Source organism: Ambystoma mexicanum, chromosome 5p (genome assembly GCF_040938575.1).
Source record: "Ambystoma mexicanum isolate Mex_15411 chromosome 5p, UKY_AmexF1_1, whole genome shotgun sequence".
Lineage (NCBI taxonomy): Eukaryota > Metazoa > Chordata > Amphibia > Caudata > Ambystomatidae > Ambystoma > Ambystoma mexicanum.
The window spans coordinates 1,061,087,825-1,061,105,904 of NC_090930.1; the positions used below are offsets into that span (position 1 = coordinate 1,061,087,825).

General features: G+C 47.8%; 1 protein-coding gene across 1 annotated transcript in view; it reads left to right on the forward strand.

Annotated features, from left to right (window-relative positions):
- The window catches only part of LOC138481743 (cancer-associated gene 1 protein homolog), a 947,940-nt gene that overhangs the window by 72,944 nt on the left and 856,916 nt on the right, over window positions 1-18,080 (forward strand). The window lies entirely within an intron of this gene.

Here is an 18,080-nt window from a genome sequence, read left to right on the forward strand (position 1 = left end):
ATAAAGCAGGCGGACCCTATAGGGAACTCCAGCATTTGCACCAGCATGAAAAGCCTCTGACACTCTACCTCTTCTTCATGGTGTTCCCTAAGGTTCTGTTCTTGGCCCCTTCTCTCCCTACACTTCTCTTGCTGCAATTATCTAGTCTTTTGGGATTTCGTACCCTTCCTACGCTGATGACAAACAACACGTCCTCTCCTTTTCTTCATTTACATCGACTATCCATGATAATTTAACTGCCTGTCTGCTTGCAATTAAGTCTAGAATGTCTAATCATTTCCTTGTTTCTGAACGAATCATTTCCTTGTTTCTGAACGCATCTAAGATGGAAGTTCTGTTTTTTCCTGCTTCTACTATCCCCCCACACTCCCCTTTCCTCCTTACTCCTCATCTCTTTCTAACACTGCTTGTAATCTTGGTCTTTACTTTGACACTGATCTATCTTTCGCTTATCATATCTCGATTGTCTCTCCATACATGCCAACATTCTGTGACCAAAAATCTGTAGGAATCTTAAAGTTTCAAAAATAGTCAGTCGAGGAGGTAATGATAGGAATAGGGCGCGTCAGCAGCCCATTGTCATTGAATGAGCCCGCCGCCGCGGGTGCATTCAATGACAATGAGGCGCCTGCCACGCCTTCTGCCATCACGCCAGCTCGGGGGAGCCCTTGAAAGACTCACCAGAGTTGACGTGGTGGGGGGGCTAATGGCGCCTTTTGTGAAAGGCACTCGCGGCGGAGGGGCGCCTTTAGCCCACCGCAGTGGACGCCTTTTACATCAAAGGCCTGCATGCTGCGCCTTCTCCTGCTACGGCAGCTCGGGGAAGTCCTTGAAAGACTCCCCCGAGCTGGCGTGGTGGGGGGCTAATGGCGCCTTTGACCAAAAGGCACCCGCGGTGGAGGGGCGCTTTTAGCCCACCGCCGTGGGTGCCTTTGACATTAAAAGCCTGCATGCTGCGCCTTCTCCCGCTACGCCAGCTCGGGGGAAGTCCTTGAAAGACTCCCCGAGCTGGCGTGGTGGGGGGCTAATGGCGCCTTTTGCCAAAGGCACCCGCGGGGGAAGGGCGCTTTTAGCCCACCGCCGTGGGTGCCTTTGACATTAACAGCCTGCATGCCGCGCCTTCTCCCGCTACACCAGCTCGGGGAAGTCCTTGAAAGACTCCCCGAGTTGGCGTGGTGGGGGGCTAATGGCGCCTTTTGCCAAAGGCACCCGCGGCGGAAGGGCGCTTTTAGCCCACCGCCGTGGGTGCCTTTGACATTAAAAGCCTGCATGCCGCGCCTTCTCCCGCTACGCCAGCTCGGGGAAGTCCTTGAAAGACTCCCCGAGTTGGCGTGGTGGGGGGCTGATGGCGCCTTTTGCCAAAGGCACCCGCGGCGGAAGGGCGCTTTTAGCCCACCGCCGTGGGTGCCTTTGACATTAAAAGCCTGCATGCCTGGAATTCTCCCGGTACGCCAGCTCGGGGGAGCCCTTGAAAGACTCCCCGAGCTGGTATGGGCAAAAAAAAAAAATGTAAAAAAAAAAAACATTTTTTTTTTTTTTTTTTTTTTTTACAAAAAAAAATCGGTATTTGATGTCAAAAAATCGGTAGGCGGTAGGACTGCTTAAAAAGCGGTATCCTACCGCCTAAATCGGTAGGGTTGGCAAGTATGTCTCTCGTTCTTGTCGCTTTCATCTTTTTAGTATCTGTAAAGTTTGTCCCCGTTTGACTTTTGGCAGTACCACGCTTCTTATTTCATCTCTTATTTTTTCTTGTCTCTTTTACTCCTCTACTATTCTTTTTGGTCTTCCTCTTTCTTGTCCGGCTCCACTTAAGTCTGTTTTCAATGCTTCCATTCATCTTTTGTATCAGCTTTCTCATCGTGATACTATTTCACAATCACTTTCCTCCCTTTTGTGGCTTTCTTTTTCTTCTCGACTTAAATTCAATTTTCTTTGTATTGTTTTTAAATCTCTTTATGGGCTTTGTAGGGGAGGTCTGGTCCAAAGACGACCCCCCCTCGCCTACACTTTCTCCCCAGGTGAGGACTATGGCTCTCTTGGGCGTCCCCTCCTGCCTCCCGGGCCCAGGTGGTGGAGGGCTCGCCCACTGGAGACATTGCCCGCACGTATTAATTGCCCGCACATATCGAATGCCCACATCTATTGATCACAACACAAATTTAGTTAGGCCCAAAAACCATTCTCTGCCCAGTAAAGATGGTGTGAGCTCAGCGCACTGTAGCGCGGCCCCCACCCTTGGAGAACATCCCTGCTGCCGCAGCACCCTGGTAGATCCGCTGCGAGCACGTTCCCACGAACAAGACGGACATGAGCTAGCGTAATAGCCTAACATTGTAACAGTTCACCTCCCGCAGTGTATCTTCGTTCCCAGCATGACCCGGCCAGCAGGCCTAGACAAATGAAAAGAACAGTAAAATGGTCGATTATATGCCAGACAATCTTTGTATATTAATGCTGAGACTACTTGCAAAGGATGCTTTTCTCTTTCATAAAACCCCTTATATTACAAAAAGCCTGTAGGACGTATGATTACAAGAGATCATGCCCCCACGATATAAGCGATGGTGAGCATATACCATTGCAGTTGGATGCTAATAATGAAGGAACGCACCAAGAATCTATTTGTTACACGTATTGCTGAGATACTTACACCCCATGGGCTCGCGCCATAACTAAAGCTAATGCTGCTAGAGTACACGAGAAAGCGGATGCAACTACACTATGAACGTATTAAAGAATGCGCGAGAGTGCACGTATCATGTGTGAATGTCTGAGCCTCTCATATACCACCACCGTCACGAACGGTGGCGGGTCGTTCTCTATGTACTCCACTGATCTAACCACTACCTCATTTACCGCGAATGTATATGCATGTAACTGAAACGCTGTAGCTGCTAGAGTGTAATGTACAAATATGATGCTCGATCTGGGTATAATCAAAACGCACCCAGCAAAGGTTAAAAGCATGTTTTGACGTGATGTTAAATAAGTATTATAGAAAGTGTTCAAATATTTGCGATGTCTTTTACTTGTATTCAGCAACGCACGAGGGAGATACCTTGGTGAAATACTTGCAAGGCCATTCCCCCTCCCACCCTGTGAAGGCTGCCAAAGGCATGAGAGCAGAGACCGCGCCGCGCTGCTTTATCTCCCCCAAACCAGACTGGAGCCGCTTCAAAGATTTGTAACCCCCTCTGTAGCACCCAAGGCCACCACCCGCCACCTGCATTATTTACAGCACAGCAGTAAACCCCTGCCTGAACGCATGCGCCCCCTCGTAAACCTTACAACCCACCGGACCATCTCAGACTTATGGCCCTGTGCAATCAGGACACCCAACACTTTGACAACACACAGCGGAACATCCATAACAACTTCTAACAAGGCAGAAAGGCATGTACCGCCCGTGCCAGGCCCTGAAGCTTAGCCCCTCGACCTATGGCCCCGGTCCACAGGACACTAGTAACCATGCCCTGACGTATTGCCTCCAGTCCCCTCACAAGGTGCATTCCTCCTGTGTTGCATTAACCTGTAGTATAACCTATTGGAAGATTTACTAAAGAAGATAATATTGAAACGAGTGAATGACTGCGGTGTGCATGGCCTAGGGCAAATAAGTCAGGAAAGGACATTCATCTCTGACATTGGCCGCGATGGCACGACAACACCAGCCGGATGAACCCCGCCACCCTGCCAGGCCAAGCCCAACCCACGAGGCTGCCCAGTGACGTCTTCCAGCCAAAGCCAACCACATCACAGCAGCACCTATAGTTAGTCGTCGCCACCCAATCCCCTTGAACTTGTGCCCCCTATAGTATGTAGGTTCTTATGACGTTTTTTGTAAATATATACGCCTGTCTTTGCTATTGTCAGACAGAGCGCTCTCGGAGTTTGCAGAGTTCTTTGCATGCCCAATTCTGATTGATAAACTCCCATTTACGCTCACCCGCACTCTGTCTTGGCCTTATTCCCATTTTGGGAGAGTCCTTCATTGTCTCTCATTGCGGGGAGGATCGTGCTGTTTGGGGACGCTTGCCTTCAGTGGTGACCCCGATAGCGTGATTTTTTCTTCCTAAACTCCTTATAACCGTCCCCGTTTGGCACGAGAATCTCCGGTCGAGAAGGGATACGCACGGTGAGCCGGCTCCGGGAGGCTGCCCGCCAACGGCGACCGGCACACTAAGAAGTGCGCACTCAATGAGAAAGGGTACGGGATCCCGATTGGAAAAAAATCCCCTTTGAGTGCCGCTCGCCGGAGCCAGGGGCTGACCGTTGAGTTACCGGTGACACTGCCTGGACGGACCCAGTTTCGGAGACTATCGGTTCAAGACGGGCACGTGAGTACTGAGTGTGAGCGATTGTAAAGGGAGCGGGGAGAGAAGCGTAGGACAGGGAACGACAAGGGGGTACGAAGATATACTAAAGATCATTCTAAAATTTCCTTTCTTTTTCTTTGCATATGGCCATTAGGATTACGAGGTGAATAAAGAGATAGAAGTGACGGGAACCTAGCTCCGAAAGGGGGTGGAAGGCGGCGCCGCATAGTGCTATATTGACTAGTGCTGGGAATATATGACGAAGTGAAATACAAGATAAAAGTGTTCAGCAAAAGGGGGCACTGAGAATATATTAGTGATCGCTACTACTTCTTTTTCTTTTTCTTTAGGGGTAGGGGGAGAATAACAACGGAATTAGCACAAACTTGGGAGAAAAATAAGAGAACAAGGGTCCTACTAGGGGGGGAGAGAAGGTTAAAACCTATAAATATATGCACATGTGCTGAGCAAGATAGACAGGGACAGCCGGCTAGGGAGGAAAGGGAGGGCAGCGTGACTGGTGTACGGAGTGTTACCAAGAGGTGTGTGCACCTCATATGTGTTAAGGGATAACTTTGTCATTTAAGAATGTGTAAAACGGCTATGAACGTGTAATTGTTAAATGGTCATGGTAAGTGTGACCGGATAAAAATTCTTTTTGAAGTAACGCTGAGTAAGTGACGTGAGTGGGTACCCTTTGATTTCCGGGTTGATAGTGTCAAAATAAATGATGGATTGCTCTTGTATGTGTCCCCCGAAGAGAACAAAGTAGAAATTGTGTACAGACAGTTTTTGTATTGAACAATTAAGGGAGGGAGAGCCCAAGCGCGCATAATACTGGGAGTGGAGTAGAATACAAAAAGTAATATCTATACTATAGTACCATTGGAGGTGTAGAAATAGACACATAAGCACCAGGGGAGCACACAAAGATGGGGCCTGAAACACCATTATCACATATTTGTAAAAGCCTTCCAGGGCACGCGGAGCGGATCAAGAAATACCACGACCAATGGGTAACCGAGCTGAAAGGAGAGGGGCTACCCCAGATATGGCCAGAGGGAGGGTCATTTGACAAAAGCGTTCTAGATATGGTGATGACATGCATTTTCTTGAAGTACCGAGGGAAACAGCTGCAGAATAGGAGGGAAATATTAGATCTTTGGCGGTTATTCGAAGAAGTGCCACCGCCTAAAGCGCCAGCACCAAATCCTGATCTCCCATCTACTACAGACAATCCACTGGAATTACAGAAAGATATCAAAGAATTGCCAGGTGTCACACCACCAGTGGAGGTAATAAGTTTATACCCGATATTAAAGAAACCTGTACCCGCAGAAGGATACAGTGATCCAACGTATGTACCTCCCCCGACAACTACCACACCCCACCGGCCCACTGCACCCCCACCATATGAAAGTACAAGGGAGCGAGGCCAGGCGAGCACACAAAGGGTGGACATAGAGAAACTCACAAATGATCTAGAATCAAGACTGTCTATAGCAAAAGATGAGCTCTCGAGGATAAAAAACATATGCGAACGGACAGCACTGGATACAACTAGAGCTGGACGTACGTCTAGAGCATCGGATGAAAGCAGACGGCCCGAAGAGGGGTGGAAGAAGGGCGAGATCCTGTTTAGGATTGAGGAAGAACCAACACGAATAATAGAAGTAGGGACCCGAGAGGAAGATGGTGGTAACGAAGAAAGGCTTGGGGAACTTAGAGAGGAATTACTTTGTGATATTAGAGAAGAGCTAGACGAAAGCGACAGGTTGAGTATTGCAATAGGAGGGGGAAGCGAGGGGGAGGAAGGTGCATGTTCTATGAGAACTCTAGATGATGACTGGTCGGGGCGACTGAGGAACAGAGTGGGAAAGATGGCATCACTAGGAACATCAGCAGCCAAAACGGGTCCAGATGCAACAACGAAAGGAAAGCTACAGCTCCCGTTGATACATAGGGGAGGAGGGAGGCCTAACTATATCCCATGGGCACGGATGGATAAAGCTAATTTATTAAAGCTATTGCCCCCGTTATCAGGCGGGGCAAGTAAGTGGATATATGCCTTCGAAAAACATACAGCTGGGGTACCCCTAGCTGTAGGAGATGTGAAAAGTCTGCTCGTATCAGCGGTGGGCGACCAGGCTGAAAGAGTATGGGTTAAAGCCGGTTTCCCGGGAGTAACGTTAGACTGCGACCGCCATGATGGGGCCTCATTTAACACAGTGCGGGCTAGGGTGTGGGACGCCTTACGCGAAACATTTCCAGACACACCTGACTTACAGTCCGTGATGCAGTGTGCAATGAATGACGGGGAGGAGGCTATGGATTACATATTTCGGGTCCAAGAGATGTGGAGAGCGGAAACGGGCACGCCCTGGTATCAATCGACATCTTTATTTTACTTCATTATAAAAAGAGGGCTCCCAAAGGAAGTACAGAAGGCGCTTGACAAGATAGCAGGTATTGAAGCAAAGGGATGGCCAGAAATTCAAAGCATAATAGTACACCATTGTAAAAGAATAAAGGAGAGGGAGAAGGAGGTGGCGCAGAAAAGATTGGCAGACGAGGCGAAGTTAGTACAGTCAAAGTTAGTGAAGGTTGCAGCAGCAGTAGCCGCACTCCCACACAGTAGGGAGGGAGATGAGGAAGAGGAGGGGCTGATAGCAATACAAGGAAGGATGGCAACTAATTGGGCGGGAACAGGACAGCGGCAGTGGGACGAGCAGGAGCAGGGTGGAGGTCTGCAGTGGCAAGAGAGGACCCCTCGAGGGGGACGAGGTGGGTACAGGAGCAGAAGAGGAGGTGGACCACAGGGGTACGGAGGAATGGGAGGAAGTGGATGGCAGGGTCCCCGGGGCCCCCAGGGGAGTTGCTGGAACTGTGGGCGATGGGGACATTACTCCAGGGAATGCAGAAGTAGACAAAACAACGGGTTCCAGGAGGTGGAACAGTATGGCCATCCCCACCCGGGAAGCCCATATGGCCTTCCGATGGGACAACAGCAACTGAGAGACCCAAGCCAGGGTAACACGGGCCAGCAACAGGGACCCCATTATAGAACACAGAACCACCCACAAAACATGCATAACAACGACAGCATGCAATATACACCAGGTAACCCTTTCGCGACAGCAGCTAACGGGGCCCCCGCACCAGCACCCTACAACGGCATGTCAGTGGTTTCAGGTAACGTATTCAATGAGGGGGGGGTGATGAGACACCCCGCATAGGACAGCCCACAGAGAACACTTGCGTGTCCAGTTCTATCTACCTCCCACAATGCAGCAGAGGAACCATTGGTAGGGGCGCAGATAGGAGACAGGCAATTTATATTCATGGTTGATTCGGGAGCGGAGAAATCATGTGTCAGGGAGGGCCGGTTCCCGTTATCTAACAGGAAGTTAGAGACGCAGGGGTTCTCTGGGGCTGTAATTGAAGTTCCTTACACAGAAGTTTTGGATGTAACCATAGGGGGCAAGACTGTAAAAGCACCCTTACTGTATTATGAACAGTCCCCGATAAATTTACTGGGGAGGGACCTTATGAGTAAACTCAACATGACCATATCATTTACGGAAGGAGGAATAGTGTGTTCTACACCCGGGATATGCCCCTTGCGTGCAATGTTGGTAGTACAAGCCTACACAACCACACAAGAAATACGAGGGTTGCCACAAAAGGAAGAGATGTTCATTGCAGGGCTAAAGACTCTGGCCTTTATAGTCCCAGAGCTAAAAAACATGGATTGGAGGATTCCAGCAGAATTCCTCTTCCGCCCCATAGTGTGTCCAAATGCAGCACCAGGATCAGTGGTGTCGTTGGATTTGCACGCTGTGCAGGTATCAACGAAACGGATCGCTGTGATTGGAATGGACAGAGAAGGATGTGAGTGGCGCACCGTACTGTGTACAAACGCCAACCTTGCCCTGCGCGAGGTAACAGATGAGGATCTCTTTTCAGACACAGAAGTAGATGGTGAGATAGTAATGGAAATAGCGATGCCCTGTGACATTTTGATCCAAGCCAGAGAGATCCCCGTCCAATTGATGGCAGTGGTAGGAACACCACCGTCATTTTTTGAGGACGACATGAGGCTAGTACCAAACAATTTATGGACAACAGGCCCCCATGATGTAGGGCTGTTGCACGGAGTACAACCTGTGATAATAAAACTAAAACAAGGAGCTATCGTACCCCGAGTCAAACAGTATCCATTGTCCCGTGAGGCTGAGGAAGGGATAAAAGAAACGATAAATGCACTACTAGTACAAGGGATAATAGTGCCTTCAAACTCACCATGTAACACATGTATTTATCCAATCAAAAAAGCGAAAGGGGGGTCTTGGAGGATGATACAGGACTTACGCCCCCTCAATGATGTAATACAAAAAGAGTTCCCTCTAGTCCCGAACCCTGCATCCATACTATGCAGTATCCCAAAAACAGCATCACATTTTACAGTGGTGGATTTGAAAAACGCATTTTTCTCAATACCTCTGGCTGAAGAGAGCAGATACCTTACAGCGTTCACACTGGGGGGAAAAAGATATGAACATTGCAGACTGCCACAGGGATACTGTGAGAGCCCGAGCATATTCAATCGCATATTGCATGAAGACTTGGGGAACCTATCAGTAGAGAGTACGATTATTCAGTATGTGGACGATTTATTGGTGTGTGCACAAGACAACGAAACGTGTAGAAAAGATTCAACAACGCTCCTGACTTTACTGGCCAACAAAGGCTACAAAGTAGATAAGGAGAAGCTACAGTATTGTCTGCTTGAGGTCCTATACCTGGGACAGCTCATATCGAAAGATGGAAAAAGAATAATTCCCGACAGGGTAGAGGCAATAAGATTGGTAGGAGAACCCACAACAGTAAAAGATATGCAGAAATTTTTGGGGATGTGCAATTACTGCCGGGCATGGATACTAGACTATGCAGCATACACCCGGCCCCTCCTACAAGCACTGAAAGAAGCACAACAGGAGAATGTAAAAATAAAGTGGTCAGAAGAAATGCGCACATCGTTCAAATCACTGAAAGAACTAATTTCAAGCGCTCCAGTACTAGCAAACCCTGATTATGGACACGAATTTTACCTATTTTCCCATTGCAAAGGAACACTTATGACAGCGGTGCTGACACAAAAGACATCCTTAGGACACAAGCCCCTAGCTTACTATAGTGGTACTTTGGATGCCGTGATGCAGGGTCATTTCGCGTGCGAACAATCACTCGCAGCAGCCGCATTCGCGATTGAGAAAAGTGCCACCATAGTAATGGGATGCTCTGTAACATTGTTTGTGGAACACTAATTATTTGCAATACTTGAAAGATCAAAAAGCACGCTGACCACACAGCGGGCAACAGCATATGAGATTATATTGTCCAGCGCCAACATTCACATAGTGAGATGTAAAACAGTGAACACCGCCACCTTCATTACAGAAGCATGCACAGTAGAAGATATGGAAAATAACGACTGCGCAACCTACACAGGAGAAGGAGGGGAGGGCACAGTGGTGTGTGAAAACGCTCTCAGCGAGGGGGAGGTGTACTTTGTGGATGGATCCGCATCAATTGATATGGATACGGGAGAAAAACACGTTGGCATGGCGGTAGTGAGATTAGAGGAAGGTGAGTTTGAAACATTAGTACAGTACCGCCTCCCGTCGCATTACTCTGCACAAGCAGCAGAACTGGTTGCGCTCATAGAAGCACTACACGCAGCAAAGGGCTGTGCAGTTACAATATACACAGACTCAGCTTACATGACGACAACAGTACATGGAGGTCTAGCAAGATGGGGCCGTAGGGGATTCAGAAGGGCAGACGGAACGCCAGTGCAGCATGCAGAATTGTTAAAAGAATTAATAGAGGCCCTACAAAACCCTACTGCTGTAGCAATAGTGAAGTGCCAGGCCCATACATCCAATACAGACGTTGTGTCTTTAGGGAACGCGGCAGCGGACGCTGCCGCCAAAGAGGCTTCCTATTTTCAAAAATACGACACAGGTGAGTTCATGATGAAGAACACAACAACCGAAGAACTGTCAGAAGGGTACAACATGATGTCCTTATCACAAATTCTAGAATTACAGGAAGGAGCTAGTGCAGAAGAAAAACTAACGTGGACAAAACGGGGATGCAGCCAATCAGGAACAGACCTATTATGGCGGCAAAATAACTGAGGGAAAGTGGTAATGCCACTACAGTTACTAGAAGTAGCATTCCAACAGCTACACTTCCCCGCACACAACACTAAACAGCACATCGCAGCAGAAATACAGGAAGAATGGTTTGTGCCTTGTCTCCAGGAGCATGTGTCTCGATTGGCAATGGAATGTACAACATGCCAAATATACGACTCAGGAATGACCCTACGCACACTCCGGGGAACAATTCCCAAACCCCTTGGCCCCTTCAGAGAACTGCATATAGATTATGCAGACATGGGGGAAAGGTGTAATGGCGCACGGTACATGATCGTGGTTGTGTGCCCGTTTTCAAGATGGGTGGAAGCAGGACCCTGTGCGCGACCTGATGCCAAAAGCGCCGCCAAGTTCCTAGTAAGGGAAGTGTTCCCGCGCTGGGGAATTTGTGACGTGATTCGCTCAGATAACGGCTCTCACTTTGTGAATGAACTCTTCAAGGAAGTTACCACATTATTGGGTATAAAACATAAATTATGTTCGATTTATCATCCTCAAAGTAATGGCGTAGTGGAAAAGATGAACGGCCTGTTAAAGGGCAGGTTATCAAAACTATGCTTCTCATTAAAGAAAAATTGGATTTACTGTCTACCCCTGGCACTATTTGAGTTGAGAAATTAACCAAGTAAAGACCACCATTTGTCCCCACACGAGATCGTGACTGGGAGACGAATGAACACAGCACACTCTCCACTGCGTGAACACTCAGATGCTCACAGAAGCGCCGCAATATTGGGAGATGAGTTCACAGACTACCTAAGAAAATTAACAAGGGCAGCGCGCGCAATATCGAAGCAACTATCCCCACCCTTCACTAGAGAAGAGGGAAATGTAACGGGATCTGTCACGGAGCCAGAGCAACAGCTACAGCTAATGCCAGGCGACTCAATTTATGTCAGAAGCTTCGTGCGTCGGTGGAATGCACCACGATTCCATGGCCCATACGAAGTAATATTTTGCACGCCCACGGCAGTAAAAGTGAAGGGCTTGAGGTACTGGGTGCACTTGACCGACGTACGAAAAGCATACAGCAATGTACACGAGGAGATAGACGAGGAGGCACAGACAACAGCAAACGATGAAAATGAGTAGGATGTTTAAATATCGGCTTGCGTGAGTGTGTGTGTGTGTGTGTCAACACTGGACCTAAATGGAATACTGTCAGCACTGGAATTGAATGAAATAATGCCTGACAAGGATATAAAAAAAAAAAAAAAAAAAATGTGTGGGATTTCCTTTTTTTTTTATCTAGGTGAATGATGTATAACTAGTGAAATAATAATATTATAACTTGTATATACCCTTGTCTGTGAATACCCCTCCCCCGCACCCCCACCCGCTTCCATTCCCCGTCAAATGTATTGGCACAGATGGTGCCAACAAAACGTTTACATGCATGCACTTAATGCACTTTTATATCTCAAACAGGAGCTTCCATGGCATCTAACGGGCAGCCTGCAACGGATAGAATTAGTAGAATGAGAGAATTAGTATATGAGAGATGTAGATATTCGTATGAGTTTGGATTATCAATATGCATTACATTGTTTTTTATGATGATGTTTGGCTTGGTTGCATATTGGTTTATAGCGTTCATCTCTATCGAGATGTACGAGGGGGGAGGGAGTAATAACACTACTGGACCAATTAACAGTACCACCGGGCCCAATGCAACTGCAGGGGTCAATACCAAGGAAGGTGATTTTTTGATATGGGACGGAACTAAACTTGTGTGGGGGTATCATACCACACCATCCAGTGTTGTGACCTCACAAAGAGAAAAACCACAGGGTGGAATGCAGAGCAACACAACATCTCCACCAGGGGTATCCACTTACAATGCCCACAGTCTCAATGACCGAAACCCGTCTGCCATATCATGGTTATATAACACCCCCACCAGCCAGCTTACCCCCACCCCAGGAAACAATCTGCCAGATAACGTCAGGAAAGAAAACGATGAGCTACTAGAAATGCACGAAATACTATATGATGAATGGGCCCAGGGGGGCGGGAATGAGAAAGGGGGGTCTAGTTTGCCCACTGCTCAGGGGGGTGGGAAATACATGAGTAACAAGAACATCAGACGAAGGGGAGAAACAGGGAGGAAGAAGTATGATGAGTATTATGGGCTAGGTCTAGATAAGATGGAAGACCCACGACACCCCCATCAAACAAACAAGTGGTATGCAGACATGAGTGCCACAGCTAAACAGACTACAAACGAAAGCTGTTATGTCTGTTCCCTCATCCCCCATGCATCAGGTACACCCAAAGTATTGTTACCCAAAGAGTTGCCTATTGTGGATGCCCAATGTCTCCTTCATCTCACGCTGTGCAGGATTAAGAACACCTTCCAGGCACACGAAGTAACTTTTCAAATACTGCAGAACGAGAAAACGTGTTACCCAAAAACGACAGGAGTGGTATGTTTGAAAGAACCATTTTTTGTGATAAAAGGGACACTTTTTTCTGACAACAAGCAGAAGGATGAAGAAGTACTGTGCAAAGCGGAAGCACTAAGAGGTGTGGCGCCGGATAAATTACAGTGGATAGTGGAAACATGTACACCAGTATGGAGAGAACACATTTCAAAGCTAACTTGGGTAACTGCCATTGAAAAGCCGTTCAAACTACAGAGCGAAATGGACTATAAACTGTGCTTTAAAGGAGAAGGGAGAACCCCCATGGGAATAAACAAGAACTGCAACAAGACCCTCACCATCCCAGACCTAAGGAAAGGGACAGCGGCCCTGATGGACACGTACTGGGTGTGCGGCAAACAGGCATACCTGCACCTCCCCCAGTCATGGAGTGGCAGATGCTCAATGGCCACTCTGCACTCAGCCCTGATGGTGATACCAGAAAGCCACGTCGATGGGACACGGGAACGCATGCAGAGTGTGGCTCAACCAACTGCAGAGACACAAATATATGTCCTGTCTTCTGGAAACAAGGAAGAAGTGCTGACCCGTAACAGGCGAGCATCAAATTACATATCAAAGGCATCATCAGAACTATTGGCTCAGATCCCAGACAAATATCGATTATTCAGCTCAGCAGAAACATTTTTTGCCTCACTCGTCTCAAGTGTCCAAGCACGGGCAAACGCAAAATGGCTCCAGATAACACGCTGGGAATTGATTCAGCTGGCGAACGACACTGAAGAAGGATTCAACATCATCAGAGTTGAACTAAGAGCCTTACGACTAATGACCATGCAAAACAGGTATGTTCTAGACCTGTTGACAGCGATGGACGGTGGTGTTTGCCGAAAAATAGGAAGTGCCTGCTGCACTTTCGTACCTTCTGAAGACGCAGAGAATGGCTCCCTGTCCCATGTAATCGAAGCAGTCCATAACCTGGGAGAAAAAAATGAAAATGGAAGGTGGAGCAGAAGCGAGCACCTGGTTTGACAACATCTTCTCCTGGGTTCCCTCATGGCTTGGAACAACTGTGAAATTTTTAATACCAGCTGTTGTGTTCCTCCTTCTACTTTTTTGCCTGTGCCAGGTGGGCCTTCGAGTCTGTGCCAACGCAGTACCAAACGGTGCAATGATGATGGTGACAATGGGCAACTCACACGGTACAATAAAAACAATGCGAGAAGCACAAGTACAAACAGGGATAGATAATTCGCCCAGGTACCAACTAGTGCCCATATACCACGATAAAGATATTGTAGATAAGTTGTGGCACACCACCATCAAAGAGCCCCGTATACTAGAATGGTATGAGGAAGTTTGGGTAGATTTAGAAGCAGATGGTGGGTGCATATATCTAACGTGCACCCCAGATGAATATGCCCGGAGAGGTGAGAGCTTAAGAGCGGTATGCAGAGCATGGATGCCCATCAAAGGAACTCCGGCATGGGATGAGGCGGTGATGGACGAGGCAGAATGTAGGAGGATAGAAGGTTTAAAGAATTCGTTACTTTAGTAACGAAAGGGGGGAAATGTAGGGGAGGACTGGTCCAAAGACGACCCCCCCTCGCCTACACTTTCTCCCCAGGTGAGGACTATGGCTCTCTTGGGCGTCCCCTCCTGCCGCCCGGGCCCAGGTGGTGGAGGGCTCGCCCACTGGAGACATTGCCCGCACGTATTAATTGCCCGCACATATCGAATGCCCACATCTATTGATCACAACACAAATTTAGTTAGGCCCAAAAACCATTCTCTGCCCAGTAAAGATGGTGTGAGCTCAGCGCACTGTAGCGCGGCCCCCACCCTTGGAGAACATCCCTGCTGCCGCAGCACCCTGGTAGATCCGCTGCGAGCACGTTCCCACGAACAAGACGGACATGAGCTAGCGTAATAGCCTAACATTGTAACAGTTCACCTCCCGCAGTGTATCTTCGTTCCCAGCATGACCCGGCCAGCAGGCCTAGACAAATGAAAAGAACAGTAAAATGGTCGATTATATGCCAGACAATCTTTGTATATTAATGCTGAGACTACTTGCAAAGGATGCTTTTCTCTTTCATAAAACCCCTTATATTACAAAAAGCCTGTAGGACGTATGATTACAAGAGATCATGCCCCCACGATATAAGCGATGGTGAGCATATACCATTGCAGTTGGATGCTAATAATGAAGGAACGCACCAAGAATCTATTTGTTACACGTATTGCTGAGATACTTACACCCCATGGGCTCGCGCCATAACTAAAGCTAATGCTGCTAGAGTACACGAGAAAGCGGATGCAACTACACTATGAACGTATTAAAGAATGCGCGAGAGTGCACGTATCATGTGTGAATGTCTGAGCCTCTCATATACCACCACCGTCACGAACGGTGGCGGGTCGTTCTCTATGTACTCCACTGATCTAACCACTACCTCATTTACCGCGAATGTATATGCATGTAACTGAAACGCTGTAGCTGCTAGAGTGTAATGTACAAATATGATGCTCGATCTGGGTATAATCAAAACGCACCCAGCAAAGGTTAAAAGCATGTTTTGACGTGATGTTAAATAAGTATTATAGAAAGTGTTCAAATATTTGCGATGTCTTTTACTTGTATTCAGCAACGCACGAGGGAGATACCTTGGTGAAATACTTGCAAGGCCATTCCCCCTCCCACCCTGTGAAGGCTGCCAAAGGCATGAGAGCAGAGACCGCGCCGCGCTGCTTTATCTCCCCCAAACCAGACTGGAGCCGCTTCAAAGATTTGTAACCCCCTCTGTAGCACCCAAGGCCACCACCCGCCACCTGCATTATTTACAGCACAGCAGTAAACCCCTGCCTGAACGCATGCGCCCCCTCGTAAACCTTACAACCCACCGGACCATCTCAGACTTATGGCCCTGTGCAATCAGGACACCCAACACTTTGACAACACACAGCGGAACATCCATAACAACTTCTAACAAGGCAGAAAGGCATGTACCGCCCGTGCCAGGCCCTGAAGCTTAGCCCCTCGACCTATGGCCCCGGTCCACAGGACACTAGTAACCATGCCCTGACGTATTGCCTCCAGTCCCCTCACAAGGTGCATTCCTCCTGTGTTGCATTAACCTGTAGTATAACCTATTGGAAGATTTACTAAAGAAGATAATATTGAAACGAGTGAATGACTGCGGTGTGCATGGCCTAGGGCAAATAAGTCAGGAAAGGACATTCATCTCTGACATTGGCCGCGATGGCACGACAACACCAGCCGGATGAACCCCGCCACCCTGCCAGGCCAAGCCCAACCCACGAGGCTGCCCAGTGACGTCTTCCAGCCAAAGCTAACCACATCACAGCAGCACCTATAGTTAGTCGTCGCCACCCAATCCCCTTGAACTTGTGCCCCCTATAGTATGTAGGTTCTTATGACGTTTTTTGTAAATATATACGCCTGTCTTTGCTATTGTCAGACAGAGCGCTCTCGGAGTTTGCAGAGTTCTTTGCATGCCCAATTCTGATTGATAAACTCCCATTTACGCTCACCCGCACTCTGTCTTGGCCTTATTCCCATTTTGGGAGAGTCCTTCATTGTCTCTCATTGCGGGGAGGATCGTGCTGTTTGGGGACGCTTGCCTTCAGCTTGCTCCCAGTTATTTATCATCTTTGGCTTCCTTTTATGTTCCTATTTGTTCCCTCTGTTCTCAATCTCCATTTGTATTATCTGTTCCTCTTCCTCCCTGTGCCCAATCTCGAGTCCGTTCATTCTCTCTTCTGACCCGCTCAATTGGAATTCTCTTCCCTTTTCTCTTCATTCTGTAACCTCCTACCCACATTTCCGTGCCTCCTTAAGAAAATATCTTTTTGATGCCTAAAATCTGCATTAAGAAATATTCATCAATTGTACTATTGCACTTTATTGAGGCAATAAGCCCAGAGACGGCAGGTCATTACCGCTCAAGGTAAGGAAGGCCCCAGGGGCATTACCGTTCGCGGTAATGGCCCGCCATCTCGGGGCTTATTGCCAGTAGTCCGGGGTACTCATGTTTTTTTTTCTCGGCTGCGAGACGCGTTGTGTTTCACAGCCGGAGAAAAAAAAGTTTAAAAAAGTTACAAATAAAATGGCCGCCGCAGACAGAAAACATAGTCCGTTTTCTGTTTCCGTGGTGGCCATAGTAAACTAAGAAAATGGCCGCCATGGAAGGGGAGAAGGGAGTACGCGTAGTTCCTTCTCCCTTTCCATGGCGGCCATTCACTTACATTGAAAAAAAAACAAACATAAAAAAACAAAAGGGAGAAGAGACTACATGTGGTCCCTTCTCCCTTTCCATGGTCGCCTAAAAAAAAAAAGTGTTCCTGGCGCGCGAAGCACGTACGTGCGTCCACAGGATTACACTGTGGTATGGCACGAAAATGAGCCAATCTACAACAAGTGTATTCCGTGGATTCGCGTTGCCCGGTACTAATGTAATGTAACTTTGTTACAGCGCTTTGGAGTAAAGCACTCAATAAATAACAAATAAATACAAATACAAACCAATATGGCGCAGATGCTGGAGGATTTCTATGGCTGAGAAGAAAGGAGCGGCAGAAAAGCTGAACATAGACATTATGCCCAATTGAGACTGTTCCCTGGGGAACAACCAGTCCATAAGCGGGAGATTAATATTAGTCATGGGCTGACCAAAATACTCAGATAATCAAAGACGGGTAACTATCTAATCATGAGACACGTCAATGGGTTATCCAAATGCTACAGGGGTCAGTGTTAAAGGCCATACAACCCCTGTTAAACACTAACCCCAATTCACCAGCTAAAGATGTTGTGGATGCTTTGGAGGGACCATTTAGCAGCACTGAGCCTGGAACTGAATTGAGGCTGACGTTCTATGCTACTGAACTTGAACCTGGGGAAAGGTTGTCATATTACCTCACTAATAAGGTGCAGCTCCTTCATTTAGTCCATCAGAGGAAGAGAGAAGACACTGAAAGGTTGAATGAATATTGCGTAAAAGAAATGGTGCCAATTCTGCGCAGCTTATGTGAATCTATCTGCGGGTGAAGGAGTGATTAACCCACCCACCAACATATCAGGAACCCCTAAAAGAAGATATGGATGAGGGCTGCATCTACTGCCCTTTAGTGCA